At 35.4% G+C, this 27,484-nt stretch overlaps 1 long non-coding RNA gene across 3 annotated transcripts; it reads right to left on the bottom strand.

Annotated features, from left to right (window-relative positions):
- Positions 1-403: 403 nt before the first annotated feature.
- LOC125384841 lies at positions 404-27,439 on the bottom strand. 3 transcript variants are annotated; one of them, XR_007223652.1, is made up of 5 exons: positions 25,763-27,439; positions 22,651-25,068; positions 9,946-10,086; positions 9,500-9,846; positions 2,289-3,232 (listed from the first exon to the last, which is right to left on the bottom strand). It is a non-coding gene; the product is annotated as an uncharacterized LOC125384841 (long non-coding RNA). The 3 variants fall into 3 exon arrangements; XR_007223653.1 differs by lacking the exon at positions 2,289-3,232 and adding an exon at positions 404-771 and having other exon boundaries at positions 22,651-27,439; XR_007223651.1 differs by having other exon boundaries at positions 22,651-27,439.
- Between the last annotated feature and the right edge of the window lie 45 nt (positions 27,440-27,484).

Raw genomic sequence — 27,484 nt, 5'->3', positions numbered from 1 at the left:
GAAAGATAGTACGTGTATTTGGATTAATATGCATTACTATCCCTAAGAAAATATTGATAGATTTTGCTCGTGGACTTGTTTAGAAGCAGAGAGAATAATTATGTGATTAATTCATCGAATGTGAGTCATCGCTACAGTTTATATAATGATAATGAACGAGGCAAACCCTTACTCCATTAATGTAATACGATTCCTGTTCGATCAATGTAATACGATTTGCATGACTAATAATCGTTATAGTAATTAGATGAAATTTTTAATTAATTTGTAAAATAATTGGAAGGTGTTCCTTTAGTTGTGGTATATTCCGCTGTTATTATTATATCATAGATATTTAGAAGGAAAAACGTTAAGCTTCGTAACATTAAATTCTAAGAAAAACTGGATTTCTACCTTTTACGAGAAATATACAGTGTTTGTTACAGTCTTGCCTATCTTCCTTTAGAATATAGTATCTCCAAAGTTACAACGATTCTGAATATAACTATGATGTACTATGGTATTTATTTATTTTTCTTAAATTCTTCTTTCACGTCTACTTTATAATATTTTAAAAAATAAAAGATTCGATGAGAAAGATAAAGGAGGAAGGGACAATAGAAACGCAGAAGACATTAATCAAATATATTGTAATCTTTTTATTTATTTTATTTTATTTCATTTACATTTTATATATTTCGTTGTATTACTAATATTCCATATTGTATGCATACGTATCTTTGCATCGTACCTGAACATTTTGAGATTATTTTATCCATTGGTCATCCACTCCTACAAAATATAATTTTCCATAATTTTATTTTCATTCGTATTTATTACACATCTAAATAACGCTAGTGAGTTGTTTATGTACAGATTCGAATTTAATAATTTACAATTCAGAAGTTCTTTTTAAATAAATCTGCATTAAAAATTGCTTTTAAACAAAATTGATTAATATATAAATTACAATTTTGCTAAAGTAATCGAGTCTATTATTTCTTGAAAGGTTTTCCTATATTTGCTTGTTATATATAAAAAAAAAGAAAAGAGAAATTACGATTAATTTATAAAAATGTAAATTCCAGCACTGAACTATTTCTAATAATTCTATAAATCTAATCCAATAACGCGTTAATGGTAAATATCATTATTTTCCTCAGAATATATTTTTATGAATTCTTTTATCAAGTTAGTGCTTCAAACGAGTTAATTTCATTTCTAAATACCTCTTGCGTTTGAGAAAGTTTATGAGAAGAGCAAAGTAATTTATCGATCATTGACGTTGTGAAAGGATCGTAAACTTCCTTCCTTCATTAACGCTTCCATATATTATTTTTTATCAATTTAACCGATATCTCTTTTAAACTGATCCTACGTAACATTAATCGTGTTGCTGCTTATCGACATTTCAAGAAAACACTGATAAAACTTGTTTTAAAATTAGTACTAATTTAGCCACAGATTAAGTACGATTATCACGAATTTTCTATTTCCGTTTCATATAAATATTGAAATTTTTCTAGTGTAGAAATCGATAATAAATAAAAAAATAAAATAATTTTCTGCAACAACGAAGAAAAGTTGTACCATTTAATTCATCGCCAGAGAAATATATTTCTATCAAAATGAATTAAAAATTCCATATTGTTAAGATTATTATGAAATTCTTCATTCAAAAATGATAATTAATCGCCTTTGCTCTTTAGCTTAATTTCTAATTTTTATTCTTTTACTTTTTATTCTCTCCAACCATTCTTTATCATTTTCATTTTTAACTTCTATTATCTCAATTATATATTTTTGTTCTTATCGTTTCTTCTCAAACGCGTTTCTCCCTTTGGCCCGGGATACAAAATACGTTACTCGATCTACGAATGTAAATGCAAAATGGTTTTTGTTCAAAAGTAAACGGAGCAAATCGTCGTTGAGATGGTTTCGTGCATTGCATTCGTAACACTACGAAGATGTAGTTAATCTTCGATCGACAACAGAAACGACACGCTCGACGGTGCAACCGTAGATGCATCAAGCGAAGTGAATCTTCTCCGATGCATCTACTTTCACCGATTAAAATGAACAACACGCTCGAACGATTCTCCAGACAACCATCCTCTTCGATATTCCTCCTAGAATCGATATTCGATCAAGTGGCCACCTAGCTACCTGTCTTCTCGTGTCGCAAGATCTTTACTCTTGTGATTGACACGATTGTTGAGATCATTAGGAGTCAGTATAATAGAGCTGCATGTTCGATATTTTAAAATGCTTCGTTGCAAAACGATTTTCGTCACCTTTTGCTCGTCTTCTTTAGAGTTTGCTAATGCATTTGAAATTTGATTGAACTGAGATGGTAGAGCTTTGTAATTGTTTGAAAATGAAAATAAAGGGTGTTATAAATTATTATACATTTGTAATGCCATTCAGAATTAATAGAAAATTTTATTAAAAGGAACCATTCACTTTATATATATTTAAGACATTAATATACTAAAAAATCGAAGAATTCAACAGTGGTTCGCCATCGAAATCTGTTAATTGGGGTTCCTCGTTATAGATCATTTTACAGACTTCTGTACCCACGAAATTAAAAGTTAACAAAGACGAATGAATCTCCATTAAGTCGATCTCGGTTCCCGCAATATGATGTAATTTATTTTCCCAGGTTGATACCACTGAAAATGTTAGATCCTGATAACGTGAAGTTAACTCTGCTGCAATTTTCGAACATTTATATTTCGATCTTACTTTCATCTTATGAACAAACAAGAGGAATTTGACTATCGAAAATTATCGAGAAAAAATAGCAAAGTTAAATAGAAAACTGATTGTATCGAAAGTAAATAATCCAAATAACGATTCGAATAGGCCAGTCCAAATAACAATATAATTCGTCTTTTTCGTTTAACTAGTTAAGTTGTCCTTTCTCTGAAAAGAAGAAACATTTGCCAAAGATGCGAACGATTTCGAAAATAATTATAAATTATTATCAGTATGATCGATGGTCCACGATGAATCGGTATCCAGCAAGTGATGGCATTGCAAGATCCACGATTATACACTGCACATCTGTGAATTCTTCCAGTGCCAAGACCCGCCAGAACCTTTCCGATGTCCTTGATCTTCGTTTCCTCCTCCGCTTTTCCTCCGTCCATGCTTGTGCAACATATTTCCCTTTCTCTTTCTTCTTATTTTACGCTCGGAGCACGTGCTTGTCGATGTCGTGAACCGTTTCTCGAGTAAATCGTTCGATCTTGAACAGAGCCGTTCCTACATCGTTATCGTATTAGAACCGTTAAGTAATTTATAATGAGACAAAAAGTACATTAATTTACGTCGTTAGTTCTGCGCCCATTTTACTCGATATCAATCTTTCTGCAGTCGGATTAAGGTAGTTAAAAATTGTGAAAATATTTTTTCTATTGTCTTATTAGAGAGATACTCTGGATATTAGCGTAGAGTGATTACTGTATCTTGAGAAGTAATTACAAAGTAATTCTGTCGGGTAGAGATGGATGATAATACTCTTTAGTATGGTGTCAGAATGATAAATTACGTTGAATTGTTAGATTCTGTGAATATCAACATCGTAGGATTGTTTCATTTTTTATAATAATTTAGTAGTTATTCTACGAAGTAGAAATAAAAAGAAACGTATGATTATAGTCTTTCGCTCCATAAAATTGAAAAAACTAATTACGTTGAATTACTGGAGATCCTATACAGATTAATGTAATATAAGATACGCGCCCACTTTGTACGACAATTCTAAAACGGCGAAATAATTTTAGAAAATTAAGATGAATCAAAATGTGATATTTTTCATTTCTTTCGTGCTGCAAGATCGGAACGATAAATCATATTAAATTGTAAAAATCCTTTACAATTTAATAATCCTTTTAGCGGTATATACTTTCTACAATAATTTGGCAATAATTCTATAGAAGATAATAGAAATATTCTTGAAGACAATGCCCGTACGAATCATAAATCTGCTGTGATTTACACAAGACAGAAGTTTCAAAAATCTTCAACAAATTTTCTATAAAAAATCTTCAACCAAAATAAAATTTCCAATACATAAACTTATATAACCATCATTCCTTCATCCGTTAAAAAAATTCCAATCGAAGAAACGAAAAAACCATCCAATTTCACACCGCTAACGCTGATCCATCAAAATTCGAGCAGGTAAACGAAGGTAGATCGTTTCGAACCGCGACGGCAACAGCGTGGAGATTTTACGAAACGAATTCGATAGAAAGCATTTTTTTGCTACGTGGGCGACGAGATTTCACAAGGGATTTGCGAAACGCGTTGACCTGCAGCAACAGTCGGTGAATGATTTACTGGCCGAGGATCAAATCGATTGCGAATTGAAAGTCCAATGAGCTGATTCTGTTAGGATTTCGCGAGACCGATTTTTATCGAATTGGCAGAAATGGTAATCTTCAATTATACGCGAAACGGTCAAAAGTCAAATCGTATTACGCATACGTTGAATCACTGGTCGAAAAATAAGTATAACTCTATTTCGTCGTGGAAAATGTTTAAAGATTAATGCTACGCGTATTTAGCGCGGAATGAGTTAAAAATAATATTCCCTCTTTCTATAAAAATTGTTATCGTATTTGTTCCACATGTGAAATTTGCGAAAGGAATTATGGAAGGAACGATTGATTTATGTGATTATTAATGAAATTTCTAACATAGAAAATATGCAAGGAATTTGTTTTATCAGATAATTTTGTTTGTAACTAATTTTATAATTTCTGAACTAAAATTCGAATTAATCACGATAGTTTGATTAATTTTCCATTGATTCGGTCAAGGAGAATTCTTCTGAGAAATGTTCCAATGCGGTATAATTTCTTTTAACAATTAACCAAGGCTTCTCGGCGATTATAAAGTCGTAACTAATTAAATGAACATTTCGATAAGAAAATATATATAAAAATGAATTTAATAAGCCTTTAATTCCGAGTACAACTAGCATCCATATCGAAACACAATTATGAAAACAAGCAAAGGAAGTAAAAAATTAGAACTTTGGCGATCTTATCATGATCGTACTCCGCGATAAATTTACTTCGTTTCGAAATACACAAGGATCGCGCTAAAATTACGTATATCTAATAATTGCTTCTAAGTAAATATTAACTGCAACGTAAGACCTGTTAAGGCTGTATTAAGGTAATCTGTAAAAAGTGCAAACAACAGCCGCGTAAAGTCAGTATAGCTATTTGAACGTATTAAATTACTATAAGCTTAACACTCAAGTGGTATTATTTGTTCATTGACGACGATAGCAATTCATTCGTATTAGAATCAGATTACATAATACGTAACTTAATATGTATATTGAATTTTACGTTCGGAAGAAAAATCAAATGAAGTAAAAATATTTATTTTAAATTTGGTACATAAAAAGATAAAGTTACGTCACAATTAAACTGACTCGTTATGTTCAATCTGCTGCTACGATTCAAAGATACCAATTAGTTAAAGACATATATTTTTATTTGCAAACATAAGTCAGCAAAGCTAAATAATAATGTAACATTAGATGGTACATCGACTTCCAAATGCAAAGATATTCTCATATAAAATAAAATTTTATCAATTACAATATCTAGACACTAGAATCAAATTCAAATTGTACAGAATTAAATATCGATCTAATATTAAATCAACTTAGATCGCATTTCAATGATATTCTCTTGAAAGCCATTGATACCCTACAAAGAAAAAAATTTCCAATTACCGCTACTGCGATAAATCGATAGAATCGAATTCAAATTATGCAAAACTAAATAATAATCCGATGTCGAATCAATGCACATCGAACTTCCACGTTATGCTCATGAAAATCATCAGTTAATCCTAAAACAGAATCTTACCGATTACCCTATCGCTGTAGATTAATAAAATCGAAGTTGAAATATACAAAATCATCTAATAATTCCGTATTACGATATACGAATCATTAATTTTCTATCAAATAAAATTTTACCAAATAACGTACTGCTACAAATCGATAGAATCGTACTGAAATTATACGAAACCAAATAACAATCCAATATTCGATTAAACGACGTCGAAATTTAGATGAAATTATACGAAATAATGAAATAGAATTTTACCAATATTAAATCAATTAAAATCTGAAATTCAACGATATTCTCGCGAAAACCATTTACTTTCCGTAAAGTAAAATTCTAATAATTACTCCACCGCTATATAAATTAGTGGAATTGAGTTTGAATTACGCAAAACTAATTTCGGTCGGATCGAATAGAGAATAGCCGGCGAACAAGCGGCGGGTGAGGTCTGTATCATGATCGAGCCACAATCGACGCAATTATCACGGCTGCGCAAAAAGCTGGCCGCAATGGCGAGGTCGTTTATAGTGCATGACGAACGACAATAACGATTCCGTGATAGAGTCGCCAGAAGTTTTCCGGCCGCAGCTGTAAAACTCTTTCGTTTCCTGTTCGACGTCGAATCGAACCGTCGCGCCACTCTTTTGCCCTTCTTTACTCCACCCTGCATTTTCTTTTCTTCCCTGTCCCTTTCTTTTTTCTCGTTGACTCGTCGAAATGATTTCGTCACGATTCCCAACCGCGATAAACCGAAACGAAATGGTTCACGTTGCGATATCGATGACGTGCGAGCGTTGCGAGGATTATCGCCGTGAATCGACGAAAAACACAATGAGCGAAGAAAATGCATCGTCTCGCCTTGCCAACTCGGAAAACTTATCGCGCTTAATAGACAGACGTAAAAGAAGTTTTCTAAGAAGCGTAAAACGAGATATCTCCAAAGTGGAACGTATTGCAGCGATTTATTTACGTGAAATTTTAGGGTATTGATTCAGATCGATTAATTAAAAATGCGAAGGTGGTCTCGTACTTCGTTAATTAACTTGAAATTTTTTATATTACCTGCTATTAAATAAATTCGCCGGGCGTATGGTAGTTTTAATGTAATTTGTTTCAAAGATGAAACGAAAATATTGATGATTCTTTCTAAGTGTATTATATACGATTCAAAAATACCAATTAAGTGTATAAAAAAAATCACTTAAAACGATAAATACTGAAGCAGGATAAAAATGTGTAATATAGAATTAATATAATTTTGTTTCCCAGAAAGCTTTTAGAATTACTTTAAAATTTGTTTATAATATTAGTGGAATATGAGAAAAATAAATTATGTTTGCTTCTTGCTTGAAGGAACAATTTCAAACGTCTTCGAACCACGTGTTATGCATTCCATGCATTCTTAACCACCCCTCTATTTCCATCGTTCTTTTCATGTACGATTCTATCAATTCGCAAATTGCATGGAATCATCTACATAACGATATTTCAATTAATAAAGTATTAGAAATTTGTTACATTGGATATAATTAATATATCAGAAATTAAATTAAATTGAAAAACATAAAAAAAAGTATTAAAAAAAAGAAAAGATCATGAAACGAAAAGTTCGAAATAAAACGCGCAATATCAAAATTTAAACGATCAATCAGCCAAAAATAAAATATCACTTTACATTAAAATCTATTTCAGTATTAACTCGATCGCACCTGAGAACAGTTTTCAGATCAAACCTTCTCATAAAAATTTCTTGACACAAAGAGAAGTACTTCACAAAATAATAAATTTTTCAATCATCGATATTAACACCACAAAAAAAAAAAAACAAAAAAGAAAAACGGACTAAAGTAAACCCAAGTAAACACCAAATACAATAAATATCATTGCCGATATCATAAACCAAAAATGCAAAAAATGAAAAAAGGCTCGAAGCTGTTTCCACAAAATTCAATAGATCCAATTTCCATGCAATTTTTCGTCGCGTGTATTCGTAAACGATACTCAATTTTCATTGCATATAAAAAAATAACTATACGATTCTAACGAAATATAATGTTTCAACGAGGAAGCGACGTGTTCAACGTGTACCTGTCCAAGGTGAAACGATCGCGTGAACGAAATGAAGAACGACGCACGGGCCGAACGCGGCACACGAACTGAACACGAAAAACCGACTGGACCCCCTCGTGAAACTTCGGTACCGGTCGCCTGGTGTCGTTTCAGCGTATGCAGCGTTCCATTCGGTTCCGCTCGGTTCCGTTCAGTTCCACGGAAACCACCATACTGATGGGCATCGAGCTTCTCCTGCGCGCTTCCCTCTTTTTCGCCCCCATTAATATACTCTCTCTTTACCTACGTTTCTCCCCTCGATTCGACCACGTCTTCTTTGACCTTGTTTTTTTTCCTTGTTTCTTTTTCTTCCGTATTAAATTTTTTTTTATTTTTTTCTGTTATAACAAAATTTCTTTTTAAATTCTTACGTGCGTAGCTGTTATTTAGAATAATCTTTTTAATAAATCTCAGGTTTTTAAATATTTCTTAGTGACTTTGTAGAATAATTTTGCTAAGGATTTTATTAATTTTTTTTTCCATGTTTGTCTAGCATAACTGAAATTCTTCTTTCATTAGTAAGTTATGCGCGAACGTTTCGCCGTTTAATCGAATTTTGTACTGGAATGTTTGTCTTTTTTTTGATATTTTTCTTCTTAATTTCATACTCTGAAATTTACTTTACGACTGTATTTCTTAGTTTACCGTCTTGGTGTCTATTTAATTACTCGGCTAGTCTCTGTTTCCTTAAAAGAGTTTCTCCTCGCGACATTAATTTACGATAGAATAAATTTCTTTTGCTCTTCGTTTAGTTTTTTATAAAAAAGAACGCGATTCTTTATCGTTTTCGATGTTTCACGATCGAATTATTCCTTCCACTATAATCCGTTTTACCTTCTACCACAAACTTTCAACCACATTTTCAATATTCTCCCCCTTTTAATTCTTAATTCCAGCCCACTTTCTACTTCATTTACAAAATCTTACCCTAAAACTTTCCCTCTATATTACACACCGTTACTTCATCATCAATATCATCTTAGAATATCAAGAATACCTCATTTATCTCGTCAATCTACCTCTGCGTTCTTTTCCTTTCTAGATACTCTACCACAGAATTGTTACCCCCATTAAACACTAGCAAACATGATCTAACAAACCTAAACACTTCGCTCTCCGCTTCAACTCTCCAATTTCCCCTTTACTACAATCTTGCAAAGAAACATTTCCCTAACCAACTTCTAACTATTAGTACCATCAAGCGTAATCCAACTAACCAATTTAAACACCTGGTTTCCTTCTTCGTCCCTCCAGTTTTCCCTCTACCACAATTTTAGCGACATTCTCCGAACCAACCGCTAACCATTATTACTACCAAGCATAATTCACCTAACCAATCTAGCTACCTCGTTTCCTTCTTCGTCCCTCCAATTTCCTCTTTATCACAATTTTACAAAGCGACATTCTCAACGAACCTCTGACCGTTATTACGAATATAACTTTATCATGTTGTACCCTCGTCGTAGCCACGAATTACTCGATCTTACCGCGACTCTTCCCTTTTCTTTGCCTCGTTTCGTTTCTCTCACCTGTCTTCACTCCATCTCTGCCTCTCTTCCCTCCATCGGTTTCCTGTTTCGCACGACTTTCGGCCGCCAACGACTGACCGAGACTACCAAGCTGCCGCGCGAGCAAGCGTGTCCGCGGGGGTGGCCGTTCGCCGCGACTGCGCCCCTTTTTTCGCCACGACCACCCCCTCCAGCTACCCTCTCGGGCATCGCAGCTCGTACGCGACAACACCGTACACATTCTCCGAACGGGACTAATTTCCTCGTGTTTTTTTTTCCCTCCTCGACCGTACGGTAATTTGTCGCGTCGTTGCTGTTGCGAAATTGTTTGCAATCGACCGCCCCTTGGTGGACGCTTCTTCGCTTTCCTCAAGAAAAGAAAAAAAAAAAAGAAAGCCTCAGGAGTGTTGGAATAACTCGATGATGGATGATCTTTTGGTTTGGGTTAGCACAATTTTCAGTTTTACCCTGGAATTTCGTTCGAGTTTGACTCGTGTTTGTTTGTAGGATTTGCGTTAACGTTTGCTGTTGGAGGTACCGTTAGAAGATTCGTAGTGTAGTTTGTGTTGTATTTCACCGGCTCTTCGTGGACACGTCTCTGCTCTTCTCTGGAAAAAAACGAGAGTTCGGGGTGTTTTGAAATAATACGATGATGGATCTTTTGACTTGGGTTACAGTATTTTCGGCTTTATTCTCGGGATTTATGTGAGTTAGGCTCGTATCTGTTTGAAGGGCTTTGTATTTAACTTTGCTGTAGCATTAGGCGGTTTATAGTATTGTTTGAATTGGTCCTGAGTATTGGCGGTGTAATTAGCAATGGGAATGGTATTTATAGGATTACAAGCTTAAGAATTCTAAGAAAAATAAGTAGAAGACAAACAGAATATACGATATATAATCACGAAAATAAATAGAAATGTCAAGTGTTATAATATTCAAGGAACGAATTAGACTCTACTTAAGAATTTCGTGGAGAAGAGCAAAGACTGGAAAATCTCCCCATTTCATAGAAACGGTATCCGTGTGTTTTATAATATCATGTTGAAAGAATGGCTTGATAATTTTTATAAAAACGACGCAGGTAAATTAATCTAGAGAGGAAAAAGGAGTCACGCAGGAAGGTAGTCGCTGTGTTAAAACATTAATCGTCTATACTGTGTGAATACCTGAAGAAAATGGCGAAATTTTTAAACGACAAAGGCACGTTATTTCGTAATTACCAATGATATCTACATAAGCTTTATTTAAGATTCAAATTTATCACCGTCCATTAAAGTCATTTGACACCTTTTTCCGGAAAGTTCTAAATAAATTATCCAACTCTATCACGCTGCTTTTATCAACTTAGATTCTTTTTATTCGTTTCGTTATTCATATTTTCTCTACTGTACGATTATTTATAGAATAATATGACGAGCGAAAAATCTCAGTGATATAAGTCAAGATTCTAGTCACGTATTTGAACTCTTAAAAATAGTATCCTCTTAGCTTCATAATTAAGTAATTATTTTAACATTGTTTTATGAACTATAATAAATGGACTGATTTACATCACTATGATTTTCATTCCATGTAATACTAGTATTTTCTTAAAATTAGAAATTCTCGAATCTCTCATCGTTAAATACCAAAAAGAACACACGTGAAAAACAAATCATCAACACAAGTTTCTAAAAGTAGTTTATAATATGATACAAATACTAGCGTTACCTATAAAATTCCAATAAACCAACTTTTCAACTCAGTTGTTCAAACTTTGCCCAATGGAATATCAAACGATCTCTCTTTATTTTTATTCCGACTTCTTCTTCTTTTTCTTCTTCTTCTTCTTCTTCTTCTTCAAAACACAAAGACTTCCAAATGATTTATATAAAAATTACCATAAAATTACCATAATAAAAATTCTTTGTCGCATTATTTACCAAGCCCCAATGCTTCCTTGTTCGCGGCAAAAATACTCTAACGACCACAAAAGGATAAAGAACGACGAACGTAGAACAACGAAGTGGCAAACACGGTTGCCATAAAAATTCAGCGAACGCTATTTGCATATTGCGAAAATTCTACTTCGGTGTCAGATGGAATCCGTGTTCGTCGAAAAACGAATCATGCAGGTACGTGGTTTGGCCAACCGGAGAATCGCTAGAAATTGAAATGAGCGCGAAGAAAAGAAACGGGCAATTCGGGTCGAGAAAACTGGAACGTCCACGTTCCGCCCACGCGTCTCTATCCGCGATCGATAGTAACACGTCGCTCGGACTACACTGTTGGCATAATCAATACGGACTGATATATCTGTAATAGGAGCGAAAGACAGCCGGCTAGCAAATGGTAACAAAAAAAAAAGCCGAGGGGGAGAAGAGAAATAGCGATGATAGATCGTTGACGGACGAGCACACGATATAACTTGTCATTCGAGGAAGGGCTGACTAGCCGCAAAAATTGCGTGCATCCTGGGACAATGCTTATTCACGTTGTTTTCCCTCGCGTGGTTGCTTGTACGAGTCTTTTCCTCGTTGCTTTATTTGAATAGAAGGTAGTTTTATAAGGCGTACGTGATATTTTCAACTGTGATCGTAGATTTCTCGAATTGATTCTCTTTTAGTCTTTTCGATACGAAAATCGTACAAATAGTAGAGGATTTATATTGCGTTTGCTAGATAAAAGATAAGATATGTAGAGCATGTGAATTGTGATTGAGATTGAGCGACATTAAATTAATAAAAATTATAGTCTTTAATATAGTGAGTAATAGAAAATGATGAATATGGTGAATCCAATAAACAAAGTAACACACGCGCGCAATTATTAAATTGTAATTGAATTTTTAAAAAGGATTGCAAAGGTGATAGGAATACTATGAACCACTTAAAATCGATAGAGTTACTTTAATCAAATAAATGTTCGAACTTTCGCGTGTTTGTAATATTAACGTGAAAGTTCAAGATTTATAATGAATGGTAAATATCAATGTTACGATAAATCTTTCGATATCATGTAGTTTATTTTTTCAGTTACGATACATTCCGATGTTATGTGGATAAACGCGATTAATAAATTCAATTCGAATTGGTTTTAATTAAGCTTTCAACAAAACGTAATTAGAGCATCACTTTTACGAGCATATCAAAATTTCTATAATTCGTAGAAGATTTTTATAATAATTACTTATCTCGTCTTTAATTCGTTGTACGTACAGTATGAAGGAAATTTCATTAAAATTAATTAGTTCGTCTCATTACGAGCACTGAAAGAGCGGTAAATTTGTTCATTTTCAAAGCCTATAAACTCCGATCTGCTTTCAGAAAATATTCATTTTTGTTCGCACGTTTGCATAGCACTTTATTGCGAGTGAACGTTAAAAATTTAAAAGTTCAAGTTTCCAAGCAACCATCGACTGACGATAAGTTTTACCGACTACAGGTAGATTCATAAGTAGCTTCGTGTTTCTTATAATGAATGTCGATTGTCTCTCATCTATGTATTTACGTCTTTGTAAAATATTATGAAAGTAATATTATAAATGAGACTGATTATGAACTTCGTAAGTAACAAATAAATATTTTCTCATAAAATATTATCGACTTATCCTTCACTACGCTTTTAATATCAAAATCGATATTTGTCTAAAAGGAAAGAAATTAAATACACAAGTTATCAATTACATCTTTTAATTTAAGATGTAACATTAATTTGTGTACCTTAATATTTCAAACAAGGGAAGGATTTGAACGACTAATAATTAGTAACAAATTCTCCTTTAACGTTATACTAATTAAATATGAACTACATAAATATATAATTAGAATTTTGTGTCATGCAAATTAAACGAAACATTGAAAGAACATTAAAGAACCAGTATATTATCAGCAATATAATTAATGTAATTACGTGTTGTTAATTTTGCAACAAAATTCCGTTTTATGCTCAACTTGAACATTATATACAGAATAAATTAATTTATATTATATTGTTTATTATACTATTAATATTAACTTTTCTATTCATATCTTAGTATAATCATATTGTAACAATTTATATTATTATATAAATAAACATTATGTACTAATCCAAAATGTAAATACTACCGAATAAAATACATTTGATTTGAATGTGATTCTACATAATAGCACAAAAGTATTAGTTAGATGGAGCAAAGAAAACTAGGAAATTTAAATTATTTCTCAGATTCAGAAAATAGTACTCAATACATCATGATCATTTCTTTATATCTCTACTAAAGTATCAATGATTGTAATGAGTATCAACAATTTTAATGAGTATAAATGAGTATAAATGAGTATAAACGAGTAGTACTTATATTGCCACGTTATAATTAATAATACCATCAATCTTCTAACTAACTATTAGACGTATCTACCTACTGTAATTACGTAGAAACATCAGTGAAAGTACAGTAAGCTCATCTCCAAATTACATCATTAGTCTGTAATCTCATTTGAACGTTGCACATGATTTCTCTTCTCTGAGGCATCATCGAACGAGACACAAAGAGAAGAGGAATTACTAAATAGTCATAACAATTTATTTCGTCTCAATCTCGTGTCAAAGAGTATCGCGCTAATTGAGAAGCTCAAGATGTTAAAGGATGGAAGTTCAAAAAATAATAGAAAACGAACCACTTCGTGAAGAAAGGTTCCATGCAGAATGTAACAAAAAGAAGCTATATGTACTGGACGTTTGTTTAAATATCATTAATATTTTACCCTTGGGGCATGGTATAAGGTAGCTACAAATAAATACGTGCAATTAATTTTATATATTGTTTTTACCACTTATTTTCCCATTTTCTTTCTTCATGGCGTTCGAGTGATAGGTGGATTGTTTCTTGTATTATACTTGTATGATTCATCATTTCAACTCATCAATTACCTAGTACAGAGAATATTCGTGTTAGAATAATTAGACCTAACTAATGACAAGCGTGGCTTATTTATTAATCCAATTTCATGGCTGTCAATTTAGCTTTGTTTAAACAAGACAAAGAACGCCGGAATATCACGTGCAAATACTATTGCAATCAGTCGCAAGTTGTTATTGTATAGCACGTATTCGCGTATGCACGCGTGGAATAATCGCTAACCAACTTGCGTGCCTTTACAATGTAGCAGCCTTATGTATTCATAAAGTGCATCAATTATTCATCAGGCTTGGAGCTGAATGGGCCACGAGAAGAAAATCGCTAAATTTCCTTGCTTTCTCAGGCTTACTTGTTAGCTATGTTTAAAGAAATGCGAGACGCAGGATGATCCATCGTCGATTATGTAACTTTTTTGCAATTGTTACAAGCTCAATTACGATGTTGGAACACGGAAGAGGTGTACGGATCTGATGAATAACGCGAAAGGAAGCAAATATAGATACTTATACGCAGGTATACACACGCGTAACAACTTATGCGTATAAATCAGATCGCAACGCGTTCCGTATTGCGAGAGAATTAGAATTAGAACAGATCTGCAATTATAGAAAGTATCTAATTATAGAAACGTTAAATGATAGAAAAGTATCCAAGTATCTAAGTTCTTCGTGATGTGATGTTCGTTTTCAAGTATTTTGTTGGGAAAGGATTGGTCAAGGAATAGCCTTCTTTGCTCGATGAAAATATTAATTATTAATTTATTAGTAAGAGAAACAAGTCGTTTAAAAAGAATTTATGAAGCTACTTCAAAAAAAAGTTTTTGAAATAAACGCTGCACATATTGCTTCATAATATGTTAATTCTCTGAAGATAAAACATCTTCCCATCCTTCCCAATTTTTTCTTAACGTGAATTTTTTAAACAAATTCATAGAAAATAAACCAGATAGTCCTGATAGTTCAGATAGACCACATAGTTGAGGAATAGACCAAAATATGTCATCGATAAAAGTTAGAAATAAAACCTGCAATTTCAGTCTAGTCTTACAATGGCCAATTAAACAAAAACTCTAAATAGCACGTTTTGAAGGAATTTTTATTATAAAATCGGTTTTATAAATTTACAACGATCCATTTTAGGACAGTTGAATGATGTATTTTGAAATACTAGTATTATATAAATTTCTTCGTACGTCGTACATTTTAATTTGTTGCTCTTACACTCCACGAATTATATACTTTATATATTTTTAAAATCTTACGCTGTAATAGTTCCAGTGTTAAGAATCCAATCGTTTTGCTCGCAACGACCAAACACGAGACAGAGAAACACAAAGCGAATCACATTCTGTTATCTACCAAGCCCTGCAACAGATCAAACAACTTCCATTCTCTCAGCGGAATTAAATCGAATCAAGAATAAAGGGTAAGGAAGAGACGGAGCGTTGATTTACTCGGTTCTCTTGGTGCCAACAGAGACTTTATCTTTATCGTTGGTTCGCACGGTCTGTAACGGTGCTGAATTCCCTTGGGATCAGTCGTCGTAGCACAAGTGTAGGATGCAAATTCGCCCGACGAACCCTTGGAATTCGACGACGCTTCCGCTGTTTTGATCGCGGTTCACCGACAATTCACAGCTACGATCACATTGCATTTACATCTGAATAAGAGCGAAAAGAACCGAGTGAACGCGCTTTCAATTCGTGCGTATTCCGAATTCTATTTGAAGATAGGGTAGAGCATAGGTGAATTTGCTGCTGATTGAGTGGCAAGTTTCATGCGATTTTGATCACGTATTTCAGGATCAGGTTACCGGGTTGTCGCGTTTAAAGGAAGATAGTTTCTGCACAGCAAATTTAGAATATTTGTGCGTGTTAAATATGTAAAAGATACGTAGTATTTAAAATACGTGTATGTAAAAGTGCAAAATATGTCAGCAATATGTTCAGTATAGGGTAAAATTAAAGAGTAGAATAAAGAGACAACAATAAGAAGACGTATTGAGATTGTCAAACCGTTCGTGATAAATTAAAATTTACTTACAAACGCAAAATAAATATTTAACACTAGAAATACCACACCGGTCAAAACGACTGGTTCTACAATTTTATAAATGTGTCAACCCTCGTTTAGGGATCATGGTGCCAGATAGATTAAAATACCAAAAATGTACTATATAACACGGAATTCCTTCTATAAGAAAGTAATAAATCAATAAATATAGAAATATTTTATTATTACGTGTTAATGATAATTTAACACAGATTTTAAGTATTTTCATGTGTACTATAAATCGTATGAGATATTTAATTTGCGATAGAATATTTAACGATAGATATTTAACAATATCTTTGCAATTATTCTGATATTCTATGGTCTGTTTCTTCATAAGCTGTTTCTTCGAACTTACAATTTGTAAATAAAATATAATCTATTTATCTACTTCTACGTATGATATATATATATTAAAAAGCCATAAATGTACGACTTGATTAATTAATTATTCTTGATATCGGCTAACCTTCAGTGGAAGAACATTACGAAAGAAAAAGCAACGCATTGATCTTCCTATCCCGGTGTTTGCACACAGTTATATTGATCAATCGTCTTCCATATCTAAACAGATATGCGTAGCTTGCGAAATTTCTTTACACAGAATTGCAATAGGTACAGGGACGCACTTGAAATTTCTTTATGTACCTACATATAAGTACACTCGATGGAAAGTAAACGAGGCAACTAAGGTGGTATTTTGTAAACGTAATTTTATCGACACGAATCGACACACTTAGAAGAATTATCTATTTCACGCTCTCACAAGCATTTTTCAACCATTTCTAAATCAACAGAATGTCATGTTATATGAAATGTCAATTTTCTAAATCATTTTTTTTTTTTCAACAACTATCTTTATCTTTTTATTTGAAACAGACAATTTTCTCTTTCAAAGATGATTTTAATTCCTTCGCATTTTTATATTATACAAACGCATTTTTTCCTAACTCATTGAAAATCAGATATTTCATATGTTAGAGCTTAATATTTCTTCATATTTTATAAATATATTACTGTCTCAATACTTCAAATATCTTCCATTTTAACGCTGAGACTACCAAAGTAATCGAAGCGAACGATCATTCGTAATTTTTCAGAATTTTATAGATTTACTACGGTGCATTTTGTAAGATTTGAACGATCTTCTATCTAATTTCTATATAAACTTATTGATCTGTCCTTTTCTTGCATTATACGTTCTATTACTCGTACATACATATTTTGTATATTCTTTTACATGTATTTTCTTTTCGCAAATCACGTCCAGATATCGTTTTCCATATACCCAGAAATTTTCATGTTAAGTTTCCCTTTCATATAAATTTGATACCTACGTGCTTCAATCATTAGCGATGCTGCTATTAAACTCTGTCTAAAATCTTATGCAATCAGCCAGAAACAAACGCTAAAGGATATTGCTCGAGGAAAGGAAAAGGAAATTAGCATACACGATTCAAAGATAGGATGCAAATCCATCGCCGATCGATCTTTCGTACACGATCGATCGTTCCTCCGCGATCGACGTGTTCTACATTTAAATACGCATAAAGATCGGATCGATTACGAAATCGTCGCACGTGGAATAGCAGAAAATCACTGCGTGCTCGTTCAACGACGTCCAGAAAAATTTGCAACGGGAGTAAGAAAAAGACAGCAGCAAACCAGAGACAGAAAGTCTATTTGCATAACGAGCCACTGATAAATCAATCTATTCGCGAAGAAAGGAATTGCGAAGTGAAGCGTCGACAGGAATAAACAAGCGTGCAATGCGAAATGTGATTTCGTTTCGAGGCTCGTTTCGATCATTTCTGCCGAGGATTCGTGTTAATTGACGGTGAGATCGTTGACTGAGTATTCAACGAACGGACGTAAATGGGGAGAAAAGCGGCAAGTATCGGCTAGAGCGAAACGGTAACGTCACGAGGTACCGTTATGTACATTATTCGTAATATTAGATTGATATTCGTTTGATATGATAGTGCCGTTTAAGATGAACGATGCTTTGTAATAGCATCGTGGAGATCTGGCAGATACAATGACGAAGAAAAATATCGGTGAACCAACTTCTCCAAATGTTCCCATAAATTTGTCCTAAAGAATATGACTTTTTTACCTACGTAATCTTTTCGTAAAATATGATTCTCCAATAATAACATTCAAACAAGAGTAAAAAACATTTATGATATTTAAACGATATTTATTGTAGATCTAAAAACAGCATAGTTACGATAGTTTTACTTTTTGAAACATTATGTAGAAGATCTAGAGCTATTATTTTTTTGGTTCTATATTAATCCCAAAATGTTTTCAGGATCAATTCTTGTATCGATTTTACAATAATGTAAATCTTACGCTCATCGCTTTTTTAATTCTCTTCTATTATCCATTTTTATTGCCCACTCTTATCGCGCAGTTGTTTAATAATATAAATTACGATACCTTGTCTAAGCTTTAGACTCGAAGAACAGATTTTACGAAACGATCGGACGAACGATCGTATGTTTTATCAATGTATACTAAAGTTTACGGTAGTTCCTCGGTACACGTGTGAGTACGATTAGCTCGTAACAAAGATCGTAAGCTGCTGAACGTAACTTTTCTTCTCTTAAGGGGAAGAGATTCGACCACAAGCGGTTAACAAATAAACGACGAGGCTCGTATTCGATGCGTAGTCGGAGATTTCTCCGATCGAGTCGAGGTGAGCGCGAGCTGAAACTTTTCAACGAAGAGCAAAACGTTTCCGCGTTGCACGTCTCTCTACGGCAGATGCGTGCGAAAGGAACAACTGAACGCGAAAGTTCGCGTTTTATGACCGTGGCATTACGCCGGCGGCAGCCCGGTTGAAACGTTAACGATCGAAACGTTTTCCTGTCTAAGCGACGATGATTCGACGAGTTTCGTAATCCGAGGGTGAAATGCTCCAGCCACGCACACCATCATTCTCGAGAAAAGTTGAGAAACGTTTGAAACTCGTTCGATTACACTACATTGGATACAAGCCAAGTTTCAGTCGCTCACAAAATCTCAAGTATCTATCTTAAAATCTTTTCTAATTCGAGCTTCCAATTTTTTGAACGTTTAATTCGACAAGCCACATTAGGATCCCGAGATCCTCGAATTAACTTTGTCAAATTCGCCCAAATGAATGAAACGTATAAACAAAATATATTAAAAGCAACGCAGAAATTCCAATTCCTTATCTATCATTGCCCATTACACGATAAATTCCAACAAAATCTTACAAAATCGAACCATCGTAAAAATCGTCAAACATCTCACATTCAATCTACGATCTTACACGTATTTCACGAAATAGCAATAGAAAAGGAAAAATGGAATATCTTTTTGCCTCGAGCTCTCCAAAGAGAACTTCGAAACTTCGCTGTTCGATTTCCCGAAAGTATGCCTATCTATATACCATTGCATAAAAGCACAGACCTCTGGATAAGAAGGTACAACGCACCTATCAAGAACATCTCATATTCGCTACAGCGTATCCGAGAGATCAGGGAGAAGACGTATGATCGCATCTTGGTGGAGCCTCGAAAAAAACTATCGCGTGCGTTTTAGCCAGCTCGGTGGACGACTCGACTCGCGTTCCTGGACGTTCCGCTTCTTCCTTGTCCGCGCAGAGGCGGCTAGAAAAAGCAAAGTGACGCGCAAGGCAGCGAGATGTATCTTGGGCAAACGCCACCACAAATCACCGCGATCGTTTCGCGAGAACGAGCGGAACCAAGTCCCTCTGGACGTCTTCTTCTTCTTCTTCTTCTTCTTCTTCTTCTTCTTCTTCTTCTTCGACAACGAGGGGGGAAAAGAAATAGCCGGAAAAAGAGGGGAAAGTCTGGCGTGGAAAGGCTCGCGAGCACCATTTTCTCGCCTTCGACCAAGAAGCTTAATTGCGCGGATACCGTTTTAACGAAGTTGCGGGGAGAAGTTAATAAACTCTGGCTGAGCAATCAACGCTCATCCATCAGTTATATCGCGCCGTGTAAAACCTTATTGGCGAGTCGTGTTATGGTATACTATATATGCTCGGTGCCTTACTGTCTGCTGTCGTTTACCACAGAGAAACACTCGTTTAAATACTTGAACGCTTTCACCGTAGAACCTGTCGTACGTTCGAGAAATACAAACTATCAAGACTTATAATTATTACGACGAACAATTGGGTATCCTTCTTTTAAAATTTACTGTACAATCCATTATGAGATGTACGTCTCAAATGTAAATGCGCGATATATATATATATAGGAGACGATATTTGTTAAATTTTGCAACATCGTTATTTTAATCGACGGTGAAAGGGTTCAAAGTTGTTCAAACGACACGAAAGTTTAAAGAAGGCAAATACGGGAACGAAGGTGAATCGCGTTTCTCGATGAAAGTCTTAAAACTATGACTCGCAAAGTTGAAGACCTGTATGGCTGGAATTTTCTAATCTGAAATTGAATTGAAGTTGAAACTGGATTCGCACGAACAGGTATTGACGAAAGTAATACGAAACAAATCTTTGGAATTCCTTTGTAGGTTCGATAGTATAAGTTGATCCACGTTCGTTTAAAAGATTACATTAATGGTTTGCCGTGTAAAATCTTCCCAATCAAAAATCATCTTTATGGCATATCTGTCGTCCAAAAATTCAGATACGTATACCTAGCTCTGTAATTTTGAAACAATTGAAACAATTTTTACAACGAATATATTAACAACGTTAACGAACAGAATTCGTGTAAATGTAAATAGAAATAGAAAATCCCACGAAGACATCGATCCTTAATCAGTCAATTTCGCGATTAAATCATATCTTGTAAGAAACGAGTAGCTACGGAAAAACTTTTGAACGACCGTGTACATCCGATTCTTCTGCCGGCGAAACCACAAACAACACCATTCACAATACCTCTCCACTTGAAACCGATCCAGACCACGATGCTCGCAATCGAGGTCATACTCGTCCATAAAAATGGACGCGTTCTCGCGCCACTCCCCTGATTGTTAATCGAAGACGCGATCGAAATACGAAAAACAGAGAAACAAATGGGCACGTTGGCTTAATTGCCGAGTTAATCTTCGAACAAACCATGGCACGCTGGTACAGTCGATCAACGACAAGAGGTTTCTTATTTTCACGAGGGGTATCGATAATCTTGCACTTCCTACGACGCTGATTACGTTCCTTTCTTCGTTTTCGTTCGCCAGAATGGCGCCGCTCTTCCAACGATTCGCTACGATTCTCTGAATCCTTGTCGTATATCTCGATCAACTTGGAACGTGCTTATTAACCTCTTTTAATCACCGATCATTCGTTAAATATCGACGAGAGCGCGAAAGGGGAGACGTAATTCTTAAGATGATTCTTCTGTATCCATTAATCGTCGTAGCATCCGTTTCATGATCGTAAAGACAAATTCGTACAAATTCTTATAGCTACGACCTTCCACTTTTCAATCTGATTCTTTAAATTAATAAATATTAATAAAAAAGATCTATTACTACACGTGATATGATAATATTTGTACTCCTGTCCGCCTTGACTTTTGCACAAGTTCAGAATATCCTTGATCTTCGTAATAAAAATTGAGAATTTCACGGATTCTCCATTAAAAACAAGAAAGACGGATGAAATATCAGTGCACAAATTGAATTTCATCGAAACAGAACTGCTATATCAATTTTACAAATTATCGCCTAATAATAGAATCTCGTAGTCATAATCGAGTAACAATATCTCGAAATTGTATTTCCTGATAAAAGCAGCTGCAGTGCTTGCGAAAAGCCTCGGCTCTAATAATTTGATTGTACAAATGGAATAGCTTGAAGGTACTTGAATATGCAAAGTATGAAATTTTCTCAGATTCTCAAATCTACTCTGCTTATCGAACTTTAACGTTAAATAACTCGACCTAAAGTCCTGCCAAACTTAACGATATAATAATCTACGTTTTATTAAATATGCCCCAGAACTCTACTTAATCCTGTTGTTTTCCTCTGATCCGTATGACACAGAGTATTATATTTTTATAGATACTATTAAAATAAATAATTACTAAATATTTAATTTGATATTCAATACTATTTCACTACTTTCTCTGTACATTCCATACATTTTACGAATAAAACGTTCCAAAGAAGAAGTAAGAAGAGCAGAACGATTAATGATCGAAGCAACAGCCCCAATAAATTCTCCGCAACTCCGCAAAATCACGAGAGATCTCAAGGATCCGCAGATTACTCACCACTTTGCAGTTTCTCCAATCCCAACTGCTTCCCACTTCCTCCAATTCCACGTTTCACTTCACAATTCACCTGCCATCGGAAGATTCACCTCCTGTATTTATTATTCTCACTTTCCAACCCCGAGCAACGTCCTCGCTGTATTTCGTTGCGCTCGGTCCAGCACGGATTGTCCTAACGAGAACAGAATCGGTGAATAGAGACGCGCGATTAATCAAGCAGAACCCGCGTGCTTTTATCGTGTCCCTCGTGCGGAACTTTATCGTCGCGTTGCAGAGATAATGCCGGGCCGTCTGCACGCCGACACGCTCACAGCGTCCCCGAAGCCCGACGCGCGTTAAATCGTGTAGAAATCCAGGTTGGATGTGCACCGGCCTGAAGCCGCAGAACTCGCGTCCCTGACCTGCTCAACCGGTGGCCTCGATGAATCACGCGACCGGTAGATCTTCGGCAAGACAATCGACGAAAGTTCTCAGTCGGTTGCAGGGTCAGGGCACTCACTTTCGATTATAGCCAAACGCTTTGTTTCTAATTAATTAAGTAGATTATTTCCTTGGATTTGGTTGGCAGATTGACCTTTTTTAACGTGGATCGATAGCCAGTTTCAGCGGTGTTCTGTTATTGGTTTTCCTGCTTCTCTAAGGTTTGCAAGCTTCTTATGGTTGGGTTCTAGGAACTCACACAGAACACTCACATTCGATCGTAGTTAAACACCTTGCTTTTAGTTGGTCAAGAAGATTATTACGTTGGGTCAGGGTGCTAGATCGATCTTTTAACGCGATTCGATACTCAATTTCTCTACTGTTCTATCGCCTTTTTTGCTTATGAAGCTTCTATACAATTTGCAAGCTTCTTATAGGTTGGTTCTAGCGAGGTTCTGTAGAACGCTGTAAGCTTTCGTTCGTTGGTTTCGTAAAGTTTGTATAATTGTGCACGCGGACGTTCGTGAACTCTTATAGTTCACTTTTTTAGATTTTGTAGAATCGTGCGAAGGTTTTTAATCTTGCTTCTATTGTTCACTCCTAGCAATAGATTTTGCAAACTTTCGCGAACATTTCTTAGATGATGCTATTCTATAAGAATTTTCTATAGCTTTTGCAAAGTGATCTCTTTAATTTGATTTTCTTGTTGCTTTCTCAGAATAGCGTAGGCTTCCTCGATTTGCTTCTTCTTCGACTTAAACGTAATTCTCTAGCAGTTTCTAATACACTTTTATAGATTTTCGTATGTTTTGAGACTTTCTTAATTTACTTTTGGAGCTTTTGTAGAGTACTATGATTTACTTCCGTAACCTTTGAAACATTTTACGACAAAATACTGCATACTTTTCTTGCTCGCTCCCTTAATCTTTTACAGATTACAGTAAGCTTCCTTAACTTATCTCTATAGCTTTTGTGAAATTCTCTGAGAATCGTTAGCACGCTTCTGTACCTTTCGTGAAGTTCCGTAAACCTCCTCAACTTGCTTACCCAGCTTTTGCAAAGTACTAGGAAGCTTTCGTAATTCACCGTTGTAGCGTTAACAAAGTTCTCTGAACTTTTACACTTTTCTGTCTCTCTTTCGTCGATCTATTAAATCTTTGATCTTTCTTCACCTTCTACTTTCTTTTTTCTTTCTTCTACCACGAACATGAAAAATTTCTAATCTTTGCAAGCTACCCTTGCATCGTAATTTAGTATAATTGTCTTACGCTGAAATCAATGACCTGTACGCACACTGGCTTTCAGTGAAATTTTAATTTTAATTATTAGTTACTTTTAATTACAGAAACTCTTTTGCTTCGAAAAGTAATAATTAAATAAATAACTTCTGAAAATTTGGAAATTCTATTTCGAAAAATTTGTTTGCACAAACAACGAGAATATTATACAAATTAACGAGAATGCTTCGCTGGGAAAAGTGAGTTATCAAATTAGAAAAATTTATAATTGATTGCAATAATTCTACGCGGGTAGAAAGTATGTATAAGCTGTATTTAATCCTGATTACAACGGAGTATACTTTTACGAAGTCTTAAAATTCCTTCCTTTATTATCTTCAATAATCTCGAGTTTCTTATTTTACGAGAAAGCTCGTGGTATTCCTTGGGAACAATAAATTCGTGGCCTTTGAGTTTAATCTTCAACGATGTTGCAGCCCTTAATTCCAGAAGTTGTTCGAGTTCGTTAGACTCGATTGAAGTGGAAGTTTCGCGATCGCGGTTTAACTTCCCGATACGATATTTCACTCGATTTTATTACACTTTTGATCAACGAACTCCTCTTTTGATTCGATCTTTGATTAATGGAAGAAATATGTTTCTACTAACAATGTTGCGATTGGAATCTTATTTCCATTGTGAAAAGCTTCGCCTCGTGCTGTACGATGTCCATTGAATAAAATGATCCGAAGAAAAGGAACGTTTCATAGAAGCACGATCACTGAAATAAGGATTTCTGATTTAAAAAAACAATCAATATTACATCGAGACGGCGATTCTCTATCGGTTCATGAAGATTTCATTCAATCCCGGAACTTTAAATCGAATCCGTTGTTGTTATATTTTTCTACAAATCGACTCCTCTTTATCGTGTCAACGATATATTATTCGTTATCTTCGAAATGTCAATACGGCTTATTATCAGGTTGCGTCTGAATAGGCTTTGAACAAACTAAGCCGGTGATTTATTCCACGATTTTACGCTACGATCCTCGATACGACACTTTTCAAACCGGTTTTCTCGCCTGGTTATCTCAATTCCCTCGCTAACCTAATTCTTTCTTTTCTACTCTAATGATCGTCGTATCTCTACGATAAAAAAAAAGGAAAAACGAAGAAAAATCACCTTATGAATCATCGAACTATTATCGATTAATTTACTTTTCATTTAGAACGTTTCTCGATCTCGATTTCCTAATCCCAAGACCAAGACACTTTGCTCGTCCTCAAAGGAAAAAAAAGTTATCGCCTAATCCGAAGCTATTTTTCATTCAGAACATTTCTTTAATTTTTCAATAGTACAAAACACTTAGATTCTCGCGGAGAAAAGAGTTATCGATCGTTCGTGCTAAAATCTCCTAATCTCCAGTTTAAGACACTTTATTCGTCCTCGCTACGACAAAAGAAATAATTACCGATCAATCACGCTAAAATTCCTTCCTACGGTGCACTGTGAAACTTCACGACGAACGAGTTAACCTTTCACTGCACGTGTTCGTCCAAACTTCGTCTCCGCCAAATTTCCATCCTTAGAACCCGCAATACTCGGATTATCACCCGGCAACTTGCCAATCTAATCCCTCTGTGGTACTAGGCCTCGTTTTCTTCTCGATCGGACAGCAAGAGACGAGGAACTCTCGTGCCAGAAGATAGAACTCTCGATCTCGAGTTCCTTGGACTTCCTCTTGAGAGGAAGTTAACCAACAATCCCGTGGTGTAGCTCTATCTAGATCAGCAACCTGTTGATCAGTCCTTTCGACGACTCCCTTCGTTGCACGAGTCTTAACGAACAGATACCCGATCGAAAGCTTGCAATTTATTTAGAGCCAGATCTCGTCGAACAATGATCAGCTATTTGAATTTCCGATCGATTTTCTCGCGGTTAGGTCTTTGTGCACGAGATTCGTGACGATACTGCCGTCGTGAAACGATAGACTAGTCAATAGTCGTTGGAATTACGCTTTCGAGGCTGCTTCAACTGGAAACGGATTCGTCGAGGCGTCCAAACTTGGCCATCCAACTTCTAGATGTCCAAGTTGGACTCTGCGGCGTTGAATCGGCTACTGGGTCTTCCTAGAAAGTGCTTGGTACTCCTTGATTGGAGGCAAAGACGTATTATGATCGATGGAACATTTGTCTCGTTGCATTAAGCGCAATTGTTTCTTAATTGTACAAAGGTATCGTAATTGGATTTGCTTCCTATTGGTTCTTCGACTGTATCTGTTCTTCTCTGATAACTTAACGATTGACCGTGAAGATTTTTTAATGTTTGCAGATAATATAGAAAGACTCTTTTAAAAGTACTTTGTTAGCTTTGTTGAAAGTAAGAAACTTTCTAAGATTCTTGTACCGTTCCTTCCTGTTATTTATTCCGCAAATTGTTTTATTCAACAATTTTACACGCGTAGGAAAGTTGTGCGGAATTTTCGAACAATCGCCGAGTCTTCGCAACCGATAGTTCTCTTCTCTTACGAAGAAGAATCCCTTAGAAATCCTATTCCACTCTGCAAGCACGATTCATGTCTCTACTCACTTCGTCGCAGTATCAACCACCCTCCTAAACACCAAACAACCCCCCAGAAACACACTTCTCGACTTCTGTTAACAACAATCACACATACACGCACAACGAGAGTCTTTCGATCTTTGCAATTTTATCCAGACTTTTGCCAGAGTACAAATTTTCAGCAACGATCCTCCAACGATTGCAATTTGATTTTTCGATCTGTTTGCTATCGACGAGTGTCGTGGATTATCGCGATATCCTCCGAAAGGAGGATCGGGAATAGATCAAAACATCGCGTTACTGGCGCGAACGAGGATCGACGTAGAAGCGCGCAGACCGCGCGTTTTCGAACATGTTTCCCGGCGAAGTTCGATCGATTGGGGGCCGCGATATCGCTCGATCGGTAAGAACGGCGGCCGAGGGTTTAGCGACGAGCCGGAAGCGGCGGCGCGACCAAAATGGCGGAAGGTCAGGGTTCGCGCGGTAGATACGGACAGGGCACGCGACAACGAGACCGATCGGAAACGTGTCGAAGGATAAAACCGAGCGCACGGCGCAGGTAAGAGAGGTTTTCGAGCAACTACGAGCCGGTCAGAAGGCGGCGTGTCTTTCTCCCCTGCATCGTGCATCA

The sequence above is a fragment of the Bombus terrestris genome, chromosome 4, assembly GCF_910591885.1.
Source record: "Bombus terrestris chromosome 4, iyBomTerr1.2, whole genome shotgun sequence".
Lineage (NCBI taxonomy): Eukaryota > Metazoa > Arthropoda > Insecta > Hymenoptera > Apidae > Bombus > Bombus terrestris.
Note: the sequence above shows the minus strand (reverse complement) of the source record. Positions and strands in the feature narration are given on the sequence as shown.